We start from the raw sequence: 20655 nt of genomic DNA on the forward strand, positions 1-20655 counted from the left end.
TATAAAATTTGCTTAATGATTTCTCTTGTGTTGGGTACTTAGGCCATTTATAGGTTTTAGCAAAGTAAATAATAAAATAAGGAACATTTTAAGGTAAAAATTCTGTATTTTTAAAAAATGTAATGAATGAGCTGTGCTTTTTAAAACATTTAGATAGTTCTTACAATAGTTTCCCAGCTCTACTTTACAAATAAATAAATAAAATAAATAAAGAAAGAAGAAGTAGCATTCCATTTTGCCAATTAAATATATATATATATATATATATATATATATATATAGAGAGAGAGAGAGAGAGAGAGAGAGAGAGAGAGAGAGTGTGTCAGGGCATTGAGGTAAAATTAACAAATAAATATTGGATACATTCACACTATACAACATACTTTGACATAGTATACATTGTGAGAAGTATCAAGTGTTTACAATATGTTCAGTGTTACTGAGACTATTGGTAAAATCATTTGTATCATAGCAGGTGGAAATTACATCTTTGAAATCTATTTCTTCAGTTATTAATGAAGCTGTTCTTTTCTTTATTTTTTAAAATTGATTTTTCTTCCTCTCTTTGAAATTTCTAGTTCCTTTTTTTATTTAGTGATTGAAGTAGTTTGAAAAACAACCTAAAAAATAAAAGATAGCATTTTCACAAATCACACTTTTCTCAGTGTTAATTCTGAACTAAGGTTGAACCCCTGGTAGATATTGTTGCAATAAACCCAGCAAGAAATCCCTAACAAAATTGGACTAAGTTTCAATTTGAAAAGATCTACTGAATTTAGGTTTCTGGCAAGCTTTTGCTTTCTTTTTATGGTGGCACATAAAATAATATTATAATCTGTGAAATTACCCCCAAAACTTAAGGTGCACTAGAGCAAATCATATTCTCTCATTAGGAAACTCAGAATCATTGATCCTTGCAGTAGATTTCTTTCTAGTCTGAAAATGTGTGTTGTTTTCTTAAGCTGTGATACAGTCATTTAAAAATGCCTTCCTGCGTTCCGGCACCTTCCAGAAGTGCACCAGTGCCCAGTAAATAAAGTAGCAGCCCATGTCCCTTTTAGCAAAAGCTATATATCTGTTCAGACTTGTAATTTGCTCCGTTTATATCCTTTGCCCTTGAACTCTGGTTATTAACGCAATGTTTCTCCAAATGATGCCATATAACTCTGCTCCGAGCACATTCACGGTGACACCACGCAAACATTCTAAGGGCCAGGGCCAGAGGAGGAAGGAAAAAAATGTCAGCTGAATTGTGGGAGTTGCAGTGCATTACTGAAAATGGAGCGGCTGTAAAGCTATGACTGTTAATATTCAAATTGCAACAAGGCCAGAGTCAGACTTTGCTAATATTCTGAGGTCTGCTTGGAAAGCAATTTAGCAAAGTAGCTTTGATTAAAAAAGAAACAGCCAGAACACTTCTCCCAAGAAATGATCTAAAAATCTATCAAAGGATTTAAGGCAGGTGTCCTAATTACACATCTTAAAAAATTGTAGTGAATTTCCAAGGTGGGGGTGGATTTTCTTTCCACTATAAAATGCAGATTATGTACATGTTGAATTATGGACCAAATGCCTTTGTGCAAATTTTAGTGGAATATATCAAATTTTGTTGTAAATAGATTATATAACATGATATTTCTTATGTAAGACAATTAGACATTGATTTTGAGTTTAATACTGTTTTCATAAAAAACCTTATTAATTAATATCATGCAAAATTTTGGACAGGGATTGGGACCAGTCTCCCTGTAGAATATCTGAGAAGGGAATGCACTGATTAACCAAATTAATAATTTAGGTGAGAAAGAGCACAGAGGGTCTGCACAACTTACTTTGTAACAGAAATTGTTTTTCCATGTTTTAGAAAAGGGCATTTACAAAAGAGTCTCTTTGCTTTGAAATGAGAAAGTCACATTTAGAATATTATGCCCAAGAAAGAGCTTGTACATGTTAGCCTATTCAAAATGATAGTTTCCAAAAATGTTATTCCCCCATAGATCTTTAACAGATTCGCTTTAAAGTGATTATTACATCAAAGTATTTTGTGTTAATTTCACCTTGACACAAATAGTTCCTAGCAATGAGATTTAATGTGTACAACTCTTTCTTCAAACCCTAGGCTGAGCATAATGCTATGCATGTAACATTATTGATGGGAATAGGAAAATGATAGACCATCAAATACTGAATTTCATGCTGAAAGGTAAGCTACTATGAAAATTGTGGGCATATGTCTTTATTCTTAACTCTCTGTTCCTTTAGAAAGAAGAGAAGAAACACTTCTAACCATGCCAATTGACTACACTATCCCCCACTCTAGCATAAGACATGCTTTGAGTACATTAGCATGTTCAAACACATGCACATGCATATTGCCAATAGAAAATAAACAAGCCATGGATGTCCGAGAACACCAAGCTTTCTCATATTAAAATGTTAGCTGTCCTCAGATGAGTGTTATTCCCAGAGGAAAATTAATTCTAAGTTCCAAGAATACTTGGGAAAACATTTGTGTCATGAATACATGCCTGCCTATTTTATTCCTATTTTCCACTGCACTATACCTAAATTAAAGAAGTTTTTTCCACATTTAATCAATGCCACTTATCTGTGATCATAATTTGAGGATGCTGTTTGCATAAGAAAGATAAAAAATAGATAAAGTCATTTTTAAAGATTTCTAAGAATGCTAGGTTTTCATGCTTACTGCTGAGCAAACTCAACCCACCATCTTAACTATATCATTCATCTCTGAATTCCTACATAATGAGTGCTTGATAAATGAACACCACACCTATTTGTTGAAATAAATACAAAAATGGATGTTTTGGGATGTCTATATCATTTTAAATCATTTGATTGAAGTGTAACCTGAATTACGGGCTTATAACATAATGACATTTTAATTAAAGTAGATCTTATATTGTGGTTATTTTTATTCTTAAAACCTCAAGATGTTTCTTTTTATATATTTCATTCACAAAATGATGATCCCATTGTGCTAGTTACTAAGTTTGAAGACACTGGATCTTACATTCTCTTCCATTATCACAGGCAAATAACTGATAAATGCACATGAGACTAAACTATATGTAATTTTAGATATGTGTTTTTTCTACAACTGAGAAGTCGTGTTACATTATTTGGTAGGAAGAATATACTTATTTTTTGAGAGAGTGAGACCATAGCTTATTAAGGAGTCTGAATGACTTGAACTTGGCTGATTCTCCAAAGAAGATACTTTGCTTTGTCTATCTTGCTCTCCTAATTAAATACATTTTATATATATTTCAGGTTAAATGTGGTGTGATTATACCAATCATAACTTCAAACACTTATTTTTGAAATATTACAAAGAAAATCCATCCCTGATTCTCTCCTCTAGCCTCATTTCCTAATCCCAACTACTTTTTGAAATTTCTACTGTATTCTTTTAGATTTAATTTCCCTATTCAGAAGTAACATTGTTAGTTTTCTCTTTCTCATTGTTAGTATTATTTGCCCTTTACAAATTATATTGACTTTTAAGGTAACAAAATGAAGATATATCACTTTCTACCATTACTGTCCCTGTAATCACAATGTCTTTAATTTTTCTGAATAAATTTATATTGTAATTTTTGTTAAATTAATGCCTACTGTGTATTGTCGCAAACAAATCCTATTGAGAACTGGGAAAGGAAGTTTTTAATTACTGTTATCCCTGGAATTGTTGACAACTCATTAATTTGTAGCTCTTTTATTAGCTTTCCAGGTAGTTATTGCTAAGTCATCACCAAACTTCTGCCAATCTCTGAATCCCAAAACCTTCATGTTACTCTACCAAGACTTTCTCCAAAAAAAATCTTTGCAGAGTCTTCTGGTCTACCTCTCTCTAATCTAATAGCCCTTGGTGCCTGAGCACAGCTACCTTTGGGGGACTCTTTGTTCAGTCTCTTCCTGCCATGGGATGTTTGGGCTGTCTCCTACTTTCTGTATTTCTTCTTTTTACATTTCTTAGTTTAATCTCTCATCCATGTGCAGTTCGTCCTCCAGGGACTGGTTCTCTCTGAAGAACTCTGGAAACTTAATATGATCTTCTTGCACACACAGTTTACAGGGAATCTTGGCATAGAACTTTAGGATGGAAACCCTCTTCTTCATTTTAAAGGATTTTCTCCATTTTTAGTGTTGCTACAAAAAAGTCTGAATCTATATTGATTCTAATCCTTTAGTGCTAGGTCCACCCATCTGGAAACTTATGGCATATTCTTTTTCTCTAAGATGTACATTGGTGAGAGTTGGTTTTCATCCATTTTTTCTAGGCATGCGGCAACACATGTCCTTAAGTTCCAGTCATTTTCTTGAATGAATTCTGTGACAATTACCTGCTTTTTGTTTTCTGAATCTTCAATTAAGTTTTGCATTTTATACATAATTCTTAAAGATTTCCCTGAGTTACTAGTTTTTATTTTTTCCCCACTCTCATAGCACCTTGTATATTGTCTTCCTTTATCTCCCTAAGGATGTTCATGGTGATTATTTGATATGTCTTCTCCTCAAATAGTCTTATTTCAAACAGTATTGTTTTTCCTCTGTTTCTTTTAGTCTCTAGTTTTTATGCAAAAAGTGTTTTTAAAGTTCCAGGTGATACTTGGTTATCTGATCATATCTAAAGGAGGAGAATTTAAAAAGTGAAGGGTAGATAGATCTGGGTATGTGAACAAAGCTTACACTTAGCTGTAAGGCAATATATCTAGCTGAGCCATTTCATTGATGAATTCAGTGTTATTCTTTTTTTACCCATTCTCAGAGAATCTTCTGGAGGTAAAAGTTCAGTTTTCGGTGCTTTGCTTCCCACTGAAAGAAGACATTTGTGTGTCTCAGTATCTACCCTTCTGCTGTGGAGGAATCCCCAATTTGAGTTTACTACATCTCAGGTAAAACAGACATCCTCTATTCCCATGCAGCTTCAAAAGGGAAAGGAGATCTGGAACTCTGTTGCTTAAGCAAATTCAAACTAACTTCTTCTTCTTCTTCTTCTTCTTCTTCTTCTTCTTCTTCTTATTATTATTATTATTATTATTATTATCATTACTATAACCCCTATCTTACACTAGCAGGAGTATGTGGTAATGTAAATATGTACTAGTTATTGGTCAAGTTAGAATTCAAAGTTCTCAGATTCACCAAATCAGTTATCACCCATGTGCTTGCTTTTTCATTTTCTCTCAGATTTTTCCCCCACTGCTTCTTGGGAATGTGAAACCAAAACACAAAAACCTCTTGGTTTTATTTTAGCAGTTTTAGATGATAATCATAGGAAATGTGTATACTCATTCCACCATCTTAATCCAGAGGAAAATTTTTTTGCTTGATTTGTTTCATTAAAAAAATAGTTAATAAATTTCATCGAATCTATTAAAATGAAAAAAAAAGTTTTCAATAGAAGAGTAATTATTTTACTTAAGATTATAAAGTGCTTTGTAATTCTTAAATTTTTTAGTAAAAATCCTGATCTACTATAATTTATGATTTTTTCACCTTCCTAGAAAAGACAGATGTTGCATACAACATGTCCTGTGTTTTCCAGAGATGACCCCAATATTTATACTGTTTGCATGTTTTTCTTTTTGAAATAACATATTATTTTATTAACTGATGAATCCCATCATTGGAATAACTGAGTAAAAAGTGAAATAGTAAGAGCAGAATACACAGAATTGAAGTCTACATTGACCAACAAAGCAAAAGGTACCACACATAAAAGAAGATTAATTTCTATTAATTAGGGTGAAAATTAAAATAGGCAAAATAGCTGAAAGAAGAATTATATTCAACGATGTAAGATTTAATTAAAGCAAGTTATTCCTAATTCAACTTGCATATACAAACTCTAATAAACTGAGTGCTAGGCCTTAAATACATAAAACATTAAAATCTGCTATGCAGCATTGAAATATTGAGGAAACTATTCTTCTGAATCTATAATTCTTTGCATTTCCTTTGAGTAAACCTTCTACTTTACAGTGATTTATTGAATTAACCTCAATACATTCTAATTAACAAGAAAACTGGTAGGTATCTAAGAACTCTCTATAATATCATTGCTTTCAAGAATTGTACATAGTGGAGTAAAAATTGAAGTGGATATAAAATAAGATTTTAAAAATATTACCAACTTTAATATCATTCTCATAAGCTTCACAAGTCCAACACAATATATTTCAGGCCTGTGAAGGTCAATACAAGATGACAGATTGAAATATGTTACGTGACTTGCAAAAGTCATTTTTAGGCAAGCTGTTTCCTAAGACTTAAATTAAACATACCTTTCATCAGACTTTTTAAAAAATACTAGACTGTGGTTTCATTTTCCAAGGAATATCACTTTTGTCCCTGGTTGTCAAATGGATTTTACCATTGTGAGAAAAAGCTTAATGGCAAGCAGCAAATACTGATTAAGTGCGGGCCCTTTTCCTTAAAGAAATTAGAAATTAAATGCCAACGATTTTTCTCATAACTTGTACTTTCTTCCTGAGGTTATGACTGAGAGAGGGACTTTGTCCTGATGTTTATCAACAAAAGATTTGAGTCAGACAGAGGGGGCTTTGAACCCATGTCTGACAATTATTAGCAAGCTACTTAATCTGCCTGTTGTAACCAGTTACCTCCTATGTAAAATGGAGTCTGGTGTTTGTTAGAATTCAACAAGGCACAGGTCTGGCTCAGAGAGAGTAAAAACGTAACCCAAGAGTCATTGCTGCTATTAATGATTTTATCATTGGTTCCATGGCTGTTATCATTGCTATTAACTTTTCTGCCAATTGTCATTGTAATTTTGTTACCATTGGTCTTGTATACTCATCATCTTAGAGATGAATATCCTGAAGTGAAATTTTTTAAAACCTACAGAAGTTTCTCTAGCATTTGGTAAAAAATAATCACCTGATGATTAATACTTCCAAAGTGAGCAAATCCTTCTTTATGAGCTTTTTCTGGATAAATTTGAAAGTTTAAATTTAAAGTTTAGCCCTTACCTTTTGTAGTTGTTGGTTAATTAGGTTTTCCTTTTTTTTTTTTTTTTCTTTCTAGGATCTGCCATTGTTCCTGCTGAGAAGCCAACTAGACCATGTTGATGTGGCCAGTCCCTCTGCTGCTGTCTGGGTCCTTGTTATGTGTCCTGGCATAGAAGGAGTCATAATGGGATGGATGAGTTGATACAATCAATCAATCTTGCCTCTTTCCACCATACTACTTCAGGCTAGACCCATGCTTATGGGGCACTAAGTAAAGGGAAATTTTGGTTACATTGTATTAAATTTTTCTTTGACTAATTACTTTTCAGAATAAAGATTTTGTTCCTTACCAACCTCAAAAAATGACTAGTGAAATTTCTTGTTTTTAAAGCTTTTTTTAAATGCCACCATAATCTATATTGATGACTTTAATCCAATTATCAGTCACTAAGAAAAAAGGAAATAAAACAAATTTTTATTACTAAGCATAACACATATATAAAGATGCACAATATAAATGTGCAGTTTGATAAATTTGTGTGTGGAGAGGTGTTGCTAGTGGTTGAACCCAGGGCTTCACACATGCTAAGCATGTACCACAGAGCAATACTCCCCAGCTTGATAAACTACAAGGAGCACGCCCTTATATAGAACCTTGCCAGTCACTCCAGATGTCTTTCATAGGTCTTTTACCCACTGAGAGTAACCAGGAGTTTCATTTTAGAAAGTAAATATGAAACATAGAAAGTAAAAACAGGTATTTAAGGCCTTCAAATCTTCTGGTGCAGATACTTGAGTGTCTTTGGTGATGTGAACAGCTCAGTGGTGGAGGTGGCAGAAGCCAAAGGGGAGTCAAAGTGTCCACACTTGACCTGGTAAGATGCTCTACATCTTAGTGGGAGCAGAAGGTTACAAGAGAAGCTGAATCACACACAGGACAGAGCTGGAACCCACTTTTCTTCTCCTTTCACTTTCTAGAGGAGATTTCCATAATATCACTTTTATTTATTAAAATAATGGTGATAGTAGATAATAGTTAGAATTTAAGATAATATGTTAGTCAGCTTCCCATCACTGTAACAAAATGCCAGAGAGAATCAACTCAAAGGAGGAAAGCTTTATTTATGCTCATGGTTTCAGAGGTTTCCGTCTGTGGTTGCTTGGCTCCATCACTTCAAGACTTTGGCAGCACAGAACACCATGGTAGGAGCTTGTGATGAAACAAAGCTATTCACCTCATGAAACCCAGGAAGAAAATGAGTGGGGAGCTGAAGTCTGAGTATCCTCTTCACAGGTATGCCACCAGTGACTTAATTTCCTCCCTGTAGACCTCATCTTTCATAGTTTCCACCACTCAGGCTGGTGACCAAACTTTCAACCCATGATTGGAGCACATTTAAGATACAAACTATAATAAATAACCTTCTTGGAAAATTAGAATGATGCTATAGTTTAGACCTTGAATTGTCCCAAGACACCATGTTTTTTTTGTTTTTTTTTTTTTTTTAATCTCCAGCCTGAGGAGCTATTGGGAGATAGTAGAACTTTTAATATGTGGTACGTAATGAGAAGTTTGGTCACTGGGGATATTCCCTTGAAAGAGATACTGGGATCCTGATCCCTTCCTCTGTCTCTTAGAGGTTCAGGCCACCGTGAAGTGAATAGGCCTCCTCTGCTCACATGCTCCCACCATGATGTACCATGCTACAACAGGCTGAAACTATGAGGCCAAATAAACTTCTGCAGGTTATATGTTGGTTGTCTCAGGTATTTTGTCATAGCACTGAAAAACTAACCAATAACAACAACAACAACAAAATCACAACAATCCACTGTGTTTCAGTCACTAATTATTTTTGTCTTTATTCTTGCTGTTACTGGTTCATGCCATTAGATACCACATTTTTAATCTCTTTTCTCCCTTCCATCCCCATGCTTATTCCAACGAAACCCCTCTTCCCTCAGATATGTGAGGTAACATATATACTCACACATATAACTTTATTGAAATAAATTATATAAAATATGGAAAACAGCTGATAGTTTTTACTTTTGAATAGTTCAAATTGCTCAGCCCTTGCATTGTATACCAAGTGCAACCAAATACTAAACTCTTCCTGTTCATATAAAACTTGTAACCTTCTTTCAATTTGCCTGTATGAGCTCTCTTGCATTTATATTTGGATAGAGTTGTCCTTTTAACCTGAACTGAGTAGAATAAAACTGTTTATTTAAATACCTGATTAAATTAAGTAATCAAAATTTCTTCATACCTGACCTACACTTTCCTCTTGTGCTAGTAAAATCCTAGTTGTCTTTGAAAATTCACTGTGAGTAGATATTTATAGTGATTTTTCATAGGACTAATATTCTAGTATAAAAAAAGTGTTTACAAATCAATAAGAAACCTCATGTAATAGACAACATATGAAGAGTGGACCAAATATGAAGACAAAATGGACAAAATATGCAGAGTGAATTCAGAGTAAAAATGCAATAAGTGAAATCATAGTTATCAGACAAGGGAAAATACAGAAACCATTACCAATTATTGATTTTTATATTGACAATAGTTTTCAAAATAGTGATAAACAAATATTGGCATGGAAACGTGACCATATGTGGTTCTCAGAATTTGGCAAGAACTTTTGCATTATCAAATGTAAGTTTTTCTAAAAATCATAGATATAGACATTTAATCTAAACAGCTATTATCAAGAGTCCACAAAGGTTTATGCATGAATATTTTAAAGATGAACTTGCTTATAACACTGGAAATAACCTCAATTTTTATCAAGTAGGTGAGTGATTATAAAAATCATGGTGTATTTGTGTCACAGAACTCAGATCCCTTAAAATGCAAGCCTTGGACAGACCTGTAAGAGATATCAAGTGGAAAAAATACAGCAAGCAATACTTACATGTTTGTTTGTAAGAAAGAGCACATGTATAAATGTTTATGCAAAGTTACCAAAAGAGGACTTGTAAGGGTACACACCAAATTGTAGAAAGCTGATATTTCCTAGGGAGGCGGGAATCAGAGAGAGGAATAAAGGGGAAATTGAGAGAAAGGAACTGGGAAAAGATTAAAAGAACACTTTCATGTGTTATTCTGGCAATTTTAATCTTTTAAAAATAGAATATACTCAGGTATTATATAATTAAATGACAAAAGAAAAATAGGCTATTTAAGTTCAATGTAATAAATCATCAAAAAGGAAAGATTTTTAAAATTATTTGTAGCAGTACTTCATACATTCTGCATATTAACAATTGCCTCAGTGTATTGCATTCCACCAAACTGGCCCTTGTGCTTTGTTGTCTGGTGTCTTTTTTATCCAGAAACATATGTTATGTCATCAGAGTGAAAATTTACTAAGGGAATATTTTCCCTTTAAGTAAAAGTTTGCAATTCAAGATTATAAAAATATCATACAAAAACTTTTAATAACATTTTTATAATACACCATATTTTTTTATTTTATTTTTTTATAATACACCATCATTTCATATATGAATGCCTACCTGATACACCTAATGTCTTTTTCTCTGTTGCAAGGTAGGAGTTTAACATTTTTTTTTTTAGATAAGGGCTTAATCATTCAACTCAAAGTTTATTACATGTTTCTCTTTTTCTCATTAATTTAAAGTATATATTTTTCACGAATAAATTATTACAGACACAGATGTGTGTTTTCCAGATTTTCTCTTTCATTAGTCTATTTTCTATTATTTTGCAAGTACCATTGAGTTTTAATTATAAGTTTGCAGTATGTTTTTCAATACAATAAAATGAAGTCCCATCATTGTTACTAGTTTCTAAAATTTCTTGACTATACTTTTGTATCTTTTCTTAAAGTTAGCATGTCAACTGCCATTAAAAATCCTCTTGCAATTTTGATTTGAATTGTACTTAGATTATAGATACATTTAGAAAAAATTATATGTATTTATAATATTTAATTTTTCTACCTGACATACATCTCTACATTATACTCAGTTAGGTGTTCTTTTATGTTATTTGATAAAGTTTCACTTGATTGTTTTGTTCACATAAAGTTGCTTATCTCTAATTAATGCTACTCCAAGGAATAGTATATTGTTACTACTATTATGAAAGGCATTCTTTATTTTCATTATATTTTTTGATTCTTCTTAGGAAAGCACATTGCTTTTATAATACTGACCTTTTATCTCATCATCACCTGATGAATTCTCTTATTTTCATGACTGCTTTTTCTGTTCTTAAAAACCCTTGGTAAATCATCATAAAGTCTCTAAGTATGATCTGTTTTTTTCTATTTTAATATTTATTTCTCTCATGTAATTCCCTTTACATGAATCTTTGATTCAGTGCTAAATAGGCAGTACTTTTTCTTGTTTGATGGGAATGATTCTGATATTCCAGCTGTACATATGGTTTGGACTAGCCCTTGCTGGCACATACCATCTTTCAGGTTGACACGTGCTCTTCTATCTCAGCTCATGCTCTGTGGTTGTTGCTATTTGCTTACTTTCCATTTAAATCATGAATGTCATTTATACAGAGTTACCATACATATTGGATATAGTTTGGAGCATGTTTAAGAATCAGAATTCTGCATATCCTGCATGGCTTCACCTCCTCACTCTCCTATGCCTTTGAGTATTTCATTGGAAAATTGGAAGAATCAATACGATCTAGTTCACTGGATTATTTTAGAAATGAAAGGAGCCCACTGTAAAATAGCTTAGAAGAGTGCTAGGTAAAGCACACTTCAAAATTATTATTTTAATTATTGAAATTTTCATTTTCATCTTTAACATAGTAGCTTATATCAATGCATTTTCTGATTTTGTTTTCATGTTTGCCTGTCTGGGACAAACCCTGTTTGATCACAATTCATTTGACCCCTCGTTGGGGTGTATTACCTCACAGTTGCCTCTTTTTACAGCAGAAATTTTGGTCTGACATTTTCTTATTGTGTGAATAAATGAGTTTACATCTGTTTGTTTGTATGTGACCATCATAATTTTTTTTTGTCAGGATTATAGTAACATCATCTAATGAGGTAGAAAGGTGTTCATCTCTTTGTGCATCTTGAGGCACTTTCCATTTCCTTATATAAAGACTCTACAGGACTTACCCTCAAAATCTTGGAGTCATTTTTAGTGACAGATATCTAACAATCTTTTATGTGTCTTCAAAAATTATTGATGTATTCTGTTTTTCCTGGTATTGAAAGAACCTTGATACTTTATACTTTTATAGAAACAATCATTTTTTTCTTCTGATTTCTATTTTTGGCATAGTATTAATTATTTTTAATTTCTTTCCAAGTCTATGGAAACCCTTTTTCATATTTTAATGCTATTTTACCACTTTAGTTTTAATATTCTTTGAAAATTTCTTGCTTGGACATGCTAGATATGTGTCTATTTTCTTGATTTCTGCTGAGACTAGATTTTGAGTGCATTGCCATCTATTTTATTTTCTATTTCAATCTAATTTGTGGTTTTTGACATTATTGATGTATTCCATCTACTTTTAAACATTAATTTGAGGTTATTGTTTAGATCTTTTTCATGGTATGCTTAGATTATAATTGTATGAATTTTCATCTGCCCCACGTTTCATCATGTCCTCAATTTCTTCAGGAGTGATGATTGAACATTCATGCAATGGCCATGGAATGTGTATCCACTAAAGGTGTATTGAAATTGTTTCCAAGAATGATGCATATTTAATTGTTTAATTTAGGTATTGGAGATAAAAATCTAGCTAGATGTGCTGATGCATGCCTGTAATTCCAGTGGCTCTGGAGGTTGAGGCAGGAGGATCACCAGTACAAAGCCATCCTCAGCAATTTAGAAGGTCCCTAAGCAACATAGGGAGACCCTGTATCTAAATAAAATTTTTAAAAAAGAAGGCTTGGTGATGTTGTTCAGTGGCTAAGTGACCCTGGGTTCAATCCCTGGTACCAAGAAAATAAGAAAAAAAGAAGAAGAGGAAAACAAAATGAAACACCTCTACCTTCCAGTGGCTCACAATCTGATGAGGAAGTCAAAGGAAGGAAGGAATTAAAAAGGAAGTTAGACAGATATTATGGGAGTACTCAATCCACTGTTGCAGGCTTTGAACATGGAGGGAGGAGGCCATGAGTGAAGGCATACAAGCAGAGTCAGTATACTGGAAAAGGCACAGAGATCCCGCAAAAAGAAAGGAAGGAATCAGGAAAGAAAGACGGTAGGAAGGGAGGGAAGAAAGGAGGCAGGGGAGAAGGAAAAGAAAAGAAAAAATTGTAGTAGAGTAAAATAGAGATAGATACATGAACAATATGAATCAGGTACTATGAAATGACAAATGTGTAACTGAGGGACAATCATAATTGCTCTCATTCCTCTAAGGATTGTTATAAGAAACAAATTAATGTATGAGAAAGCATTTTGGAAAACTGTACAGAAAGATTAAACACAACAGGTCAGGTAGGTGGGATAAATCTTTAATTTCCAAATGCAATCGAGAGTGCTGTCATTCTCAATGTCAGTTTCATAACTAATTGTGTCTCAGACTTTTAAAAATTCCATTGGAGAATTTCTTACTTAACATATGCCCAGGGTTTCATCTATATTGTTCTCCCTCTCTTGAACACTATGCTTTGAAATATCCATGTCTGGTATAACATATTGAGTACTTCTGTTTTTAGCATGGCTACTCCATCACCAGTTTCTTCCAATAACCCTCTTGAAGCCATTATCCAAGCCATCATGCTCAGTCTTCTCCTAATGATACGAAGAGATACCCCAAGGTCACTCAGTAACATTGGCCCATGTGGCCATGAGCCTCTCTCCAGGTTCATGATCTTCCTGAAAGTCACTTTCAGAATTTTGAGATTGTGTGGTTTGTAATCCCATACCCCGGACCATTCTGCTTCCAACATCTGTGTAGTGAAAATTATCCACTTCTCTCTGCCTCCTTTCACAAATTGCTCCCTCATACTAACACACATTATTTCCTGTGTGCTATCTGGGAAACATAGTTATAAAGTCAATATGGTGCAAACTTCAGATACCATACTCAGAGAAACTCCTAATCAGGATCTTCAAGGTGTTAAGGGGAATTTGTTTTAACTTGACCTGCTGTCCTTTTTCCTGTGACATCCTAGGAGCATTCATTTGCTTTATCTGCTTAATTCTTTTAGAGACAATAGTTCCTCAGAGTGGTTTGCAAGTATTCTATCAGGAAGCATAGGACAGGTATTATTGCCTGTGTAGCCACCCTTTCCTCCCTCCTTCTTTAAAAGAACCACTTCTTTGTGGAGACAGACCTGACATTCCTCTCCCCCCATAATGTGGGTTGAGTAGGTGCTGGTGGTCAGGTCAATTGTTCTCCTGGTGATAGGAGTAAAACTGATCTCAGGTGGGGCAGTCATGGTACTTCATTTCTTTTGCCAAAATGATTGGTTCAAGAGGGTTCTGGAAGGCAGAACTAAGGCCTCCCAAAAATGTTTAAAGCCTGATCCTTAGAACTACTGAATATGCTATGTTCCATGGCCAAAGAGAATTACTTGACAGAATTTTGTTGCTAATCAGCTTGTCTTAAAATAGGTCACCCTGGGTTACTGAGGTGGGTGCAATGAAATCACAAGGATACTCAAAAGTGGAAGAGAGTCACAAATAAGAGGGTTGACCGGGTATGATATGAATACTCAATCCACCACTGCAGGATTTGAAAACTGAGAAAGTGGGCCATGAGCAAAGCCATGAAGGTGTAGTTTAGATGCTGAAAAAGGCACAGAGATGCATCTTTTTCTAGAGCCTGCAGGAAGAAATGAAGTTGATCTGACACCTAGATATTGATTCAATAAGACCTGTTTCAGACTTCTGACCTAGAGAACTGTGATAATAAATTTGCCTTGTGTAAAACACTAAGTTTATTGTAAACAGCTGTAACAACGATGAGAAATGACTACAAGAGAATTTACATCAACCAGGTTGGCTAGAAAGACAGGTTGATATAGGTGAGGCATAGACTAAGAAGATATGAGCTGGGATTGGCTGGAGGACCCTTTGAAGAAGCTGATTTGCCAGATGAGATAAGAACAATTAAATATGAAAAACATTTTCAAGTCACCAGGCTGTGTTATGCAGGAAAATACACTCTTTTTCCCATTTGCTGGCTTAAACTGAGATATTCTATCACCTACAGTGAAAGAAACACAGGGACCAAGTAGTTACATGGGAGAGATTTGATGCCATCAAGCACAGCCCAGAGAGAATAAGGACACAACACAGCCCACAGTGCTTCCAAGCCAAACATCTCCTACACATGGTCACAACATCTTTTAAAAGCCTACCCCTCTTCCATTTTAGAGTGGGTTAACTCTTGTCCCGTAAAGAATTTAGCATCTTTGAAACTCACATTTATATTTGTTAAATAAAATAAACAAGAGGCCATTTACCTGACATTGTCTCTGTATTTTGAGTTTCCATATAATGAATTGGAAACTAAGAGTATGTTAACAAATCAAAACCTATCTTAGGAATCTCCTTTTTTAACACACACTTGGGTATCAACTAATCATACATAGCCATGACAGACTGCCAACTGATCAGACCTTGTTCCATTAAGGGGGATCCCTAACTGTAAACAGTCAAGCTATTTCTGTACTTTACTTCCCTTTTATATCTTTAAATACTCACTGCTCACCTTTTCATTCTGGAATTCTGTGAACCTCTTCTGGTTCGTAGTACTGCCTGATTCACATTTTGTGCACAAATAAATTCTATTATATTTAATTCGTTCAAAGTTTTTCTTTTAGCATATATGACATGAGCACATATAGCAGGAAGTTCGTTACTCACAGAACTCCTATGCAGAGCTGATATGCTTTCCTCATTTTAGCATTAATAAATTAATTAATTTTTGTCATTGGCCCTTATTCCCTCTTCCTCACAGAAGGAAAAGGAACATAAAGAACAATTAAATATAAAAAACATTTTCAAGTCAGCCTTACCCTCACCAGGCTGTGTCAAGCTTCTGATAATCTCAGTTTACCACCATAATTTGGAAAGTTTCTTTAGAAAATGTGATCCTTTAGGTATGTCCGATCTTTCTGAGATAATTGCATCCTTGTTTCTTCCTCTGCCATATAGAGGACAACTATTTCATTGAAGGATCAAGGAAAGATGAAGTCCCTGATTCTCCATGATGTCTCTGACCTTTCCTACTAAGTTGCTGTCCTGGACTTCTTTCTGCATAGGTAGCACTCAGCATGAAGGCCACAAGCCTTGGCTCTAGCTAGTGTCTGATCTAACTTATAGTCATCTTCAGAGTCTTGTCAGGGACCACTGGTGCTCCCTGATGGCCTCATGTCATCTCTTGAAGTACAGACAACTCTTTCAAGTCACTGCTGTCATTCAGCTGGCTCCAAGTGTCAGCGATCCACTTGGTAGTTTCACTGTGAAGTCATGTTGCCTCCTGGCCCTGTAGAAGACCCTTTGTCCCTCACTTAGTTACTGTTCACACAGGCCTCTTGGGCACACACGGGCAGTTCTATAAACTGGTCCTCTCCTAGTTTAACAAGAGGCAACTGAAGAAAAGTAAATTATGCCCTCTTTGTCTCTAACCCTACTACCATCCCAGGTTCACTGTGATATGACATCCTCCCAGTTGAGTTTTATGCAGGCTTTGAGGAACTTGCATCCAAGTTCCAAACACTGAGCTTAACCAGTAGATCTTTACCCTTGGAGTTCCCCTCAATTTATCAAATGAACTTCTTTCTTTTGGCCAAAACTTGGAAGAAGAAAGGCTTGAATAGTTATGATCTTCTTTTCCTCCAAACTTTGGCATGTCATTTCTCCTTGGTCTTAAAGAGTCAGGCCCTTTAACCTCCTTCATGCCATTTCCTCCTAGATACTGATTCCAGACTCAGGGCTGAATTATAACCTCGGTGGCAGTAGGAATGCAAATTGAGCAAGGCTGGTGGAACTTTCACTGGTTAAACGTATTTACAATGAATTTTTACATTAAAGTTACAGAGCGAATCACATTCAATAATACTACACAAAAGATTGGGAGGAGAAAGCACTCCCTCTTCATGTAAATAACCATAAAACACACCACTTAGCATTGTTGTCAATGCTCTCTCACTTTGCTAATGCATGACCATTGCTGAGAGCCACAGCCGAGTCTGTATGGCCCCTGGCATTTTGCCAACAGTATTGATTGACAGGCAAGGCATTACTATCCGCCTCTGCCGCAACTTTTGAGTTCTCGCACTATTTTGGAGTTCTCATGGGGATTTCCGGGGATTCCCCGAGAGTTCCCATTGGTTGGGGAAGTGCAGGAGGAGGGATTTCCGGGAGAGATATTTCCGGCTGGGGGTTCCTGGACAAGCCTCCTGGCGTTCGGGAGGATTCCCCGGGAGCTGTGTGAAGTGTTTTCCTGCAGTTTAAAAATAAAGTTTGTTCCTGCTTCAGTGGCTCGTGATTTGTGCCCAGCCAGACTGCGGCAGACCATGGTGCTAGTCAAGTGATTACAAGGTAGTCAAAACAGGGTAATTAAAACATCTTTCACTTCACTAGTGTGGAGATTCCAAGGGATGTGCTAATTTTCATCTTGACTTATAGTCCCATGGAATGGTCAGAAATATGAGAAGTTGGTTCTCTGGGAAGAAGTTTGTTTTTCCAAATGTCATCTAATCATGAAAAAGGAACAGAAAATTAATCAAGATGGTGAGATTTTTAGGATGGTACTAAATAAGAAAGAGTAAAAGAAAATGCATTTATAGTTTAGTGAGTATATTGGGGAGTATTCTCAAGCCTACAAAACTAGGGTTCAGAAATTGATGCCTCAAAAAGTAGAATGACATTGACTGACAAATCAGCAAAAGGATAGCCAATAAATGGTGTGATTCATGCATCTATGTTGTGTGGGCATCAAAAGATAGAATACCTTACAAATTCCCAGCAATTTGTAAAGAAGAGAATTTAAACATTAGAGGGGAAAGAAATCAAAGGTCTACGTCTACCTTTGCAAACAAATGTTGAACAGATGCATAAACCATTTTTTCCCCTTCTACTGTTCATTTCCTCTCTCATTTTTTCCCTACATTTTGAGGATAATATGTTAAATATTAATTTCATTTCCAACATATTTATGTCTATAATTCTGGTGGGGATTGTTTTATTTTTTTTGATTTTTACATCTAAATATGTTTCACAGAGGCCCTTTGGGGATCTACAATTCTGCTTCAGAATAAGCCTTGCCACAGCTCATTCTCCCAAAGAACCTCACTGAATACTTGAAGAAGCCCATGATTTGCACCTTAGTTCTCATTTGATGAATGTCAGACTCGACCTGATAATGTTGGCTTTCTCATTAAAGGGCAACAGCAGTTTGCCAAAGATGTGCTTAACAGCAAAATCTCATATAAACCGTTCTGAAAAGAGAAGCTGATACTCCAGTGTATGCTGGGCAACTATGGAGACTATTCCTACAGTGTGTTTGTGGTGGTCTGCAAAGGTTGAGTTCATAACTCCAAAGCAGTTGGCTGAAACATGTGATCCAAATGGAACTCTTTAAGGATGAGCCAGACATCCAGATCACAAATGTGGTAGACAGCATGCATATGAAACTGCACCCAAACCATATCACTCCCCAGCTATGTGACCTTGCATAAGTTACATGCTCCTAGGTACATCAGGCTCCTCACCTAGGGAGAATTACCTTATGCTGTTGACATTAAATGAGATTCTATAAAAATATTATAGTTGACTATTCTTATAAAGTCTAGTAGCAGTTCTACCATTTAGTTGTCTCATGAACTGCAGATACTTCTTTGAGCATCAGTTATTGTACCAGCTTTAGTAAATAAAACCTACAACATCCTGTTAAATATGTATAGCAGATAAACAATTTTTAGTATTAAAAAATTCCATAAAATAGTTAAAAATATACATGTACTAAAAAATGGTACTCGGTGTTTATTTGAAATTCAGATTTTACTGGTGTCTTGTATGTTATCTGGAAACCCCTGCATCCATACTCTTATCTGATAAAAGACTATATGCATGTTTACTGTAGCTATAGTAGGAGGATGATGGTGAGATTGACATGAAAATATTATGCATTCAAAAGCTTTGTAAGATGTAGCATGTGATTCAGCCTTCAGGGAATGATTTCATTGCTTGTGTGGATACTGTAGTCATCATTTATTCCCAAGAAAGTTGAGGAATGTACAATGCAAGTCAGGGTGAAGAGACATCATGAGTTAGGGACCAGTTAAACTGTTCACACCTTCCAAAGGAGCAAGCACCTCTGGGTTACTTGTACCTAAATGCCTCTTCCCATTAGCATGCATATGTAGATTTCACTGGTAAGTGTTTTTTATACTTGGAGAAAGGAGGAGTATGAGAAGGACTGTAAAGGGGACTGCCAACCTTTGTAAAAAAAGGGTTATTTCCTTCTTAATTAAATTTCTAGACATGCAATTTGCCTTTTCCTATGTATTAGGTTTTTCATCAGCTTTTTTCTCAAAGTGGCAAATCAAGAATGGCTTACTATAAGAACAATCACAGGAGGGGCCATTTTGGTCTTTTCTCATGCCAAAGCTGCATTTTAAGCACAAATACTACTTGAAGAGAGAATTACAAGCAAAAAGTCAGGACACTTAAAAAAAAAAAAAAAAAAAACTTCCAAAGAGAATTTTAACTCCTCAATATCAGGTGCATTCAGGAAAGGGAAGCACTGAAATTCTTTCATTTTCAAGGAAAAGAACATATTTCCATGTCTTCTTGTAGTCTGGAACTAGAGCCGCCCCCCTCTCCCCCCCCCCAAAAAAAGATCCTGTGAAATACAGGGGCATTCTTGTGATATAACAAATAATGAGGAAATGTTCCCTGTGCCCCTACGATGCCAAAACTACTAGCTAATTTTGTCCCTTTAATAAAATGAGTAATTTGTTATGTCGAAAATATAGTCAAGCCTGTGATTTGGTAGGATTCATTTAAAGTAAGGGGGAGTCTTTGTTGTATAAATACACTTTTATGTTTAAATCAATCTTGCCATCTTCACCTACACATTTTCTAAGAGATAGGTAATGCACAGTGCCAAGAGTGGAACAAACAACCTGGCAATCTCCTACAACATATAGAAAAATAAATCCTTGGGTCCCCTTGACCTTTGACTTTGTCATACAAAAGCCTTGGGTAAAGAGAATCCTGTGCTGAGCAACTTCTGGCTCCTAGGCAAGCAGACTCTTAAGCAAATCCACTCCCTGAATGATATTGGTGATTTCCCTGCTCTGGAGTCTTGATTCTCAGTTGACAGGCACAATAGACAGGATACAGGTCTCTGCATCGACACTCAGGGCCATCCCATTTTATGGACACAAATTGAAGATAAGATCTAGTGATGGAGTCTCTGGCCACAGCTTGAAACCAGCCCATCAATGTCAGGTTCCTTTAAGTACCTGATGCTGCCACATTGCAGCAGTTCCGGTGGATAAAGGTTCTGGCAGGGTCAGTGTTTCAAGTGAAGTTCAGACTCTCATTTGCCATAAATGAAGAAGATGGGAATTGAGCTGTGAGATTTTCAGACTAATATTTAGATAATTGCAATTTATCTCATCTTAAGGATCAAGCTGATTGAACCTGAGCCGGGTTTGCATCAGAC

The 20655-nt window shown here is 35.3% G+C and overlaps 1 long non-coding RNA gene across 1 annotated transcript in view; it reads left to right on the forward strand.

The window, feature by feature from the left end:
* LOC125612497 overlaps positions 1–20655 on the forward strand; it is a 51129-nt gene that overhangs the window by 2322 nt on the left and 28152 nt on the right. The window contains exons 2-4 of the long non-coding RNA XR_007342856.1: positions 2120–2203; positions 4793–4919; positions 8139–8292. This is a non-coding gene — a long non-coding RNA (uncharacterized LOC125612497). The remainder of the gene's footprint in view (positions 1–2119; positions 2204–4792; positions 4920–8138; positions 8293–20655) is intronic.

Source organism: Marmota marmota, unplaced genomic scaffold, assembly GCF_001458135.2.
Source record: "Marmota marmota marmota unplaced genomic scaffold, marMar, whole genome shotgun sequence".
NCBI classification, from domain to species: domain Eukaryota; kingdom Metazoa; phylum Chordata; class Mammalia; order Rodentia; family Sciuridae; genus Marmota; species Marmota marmota.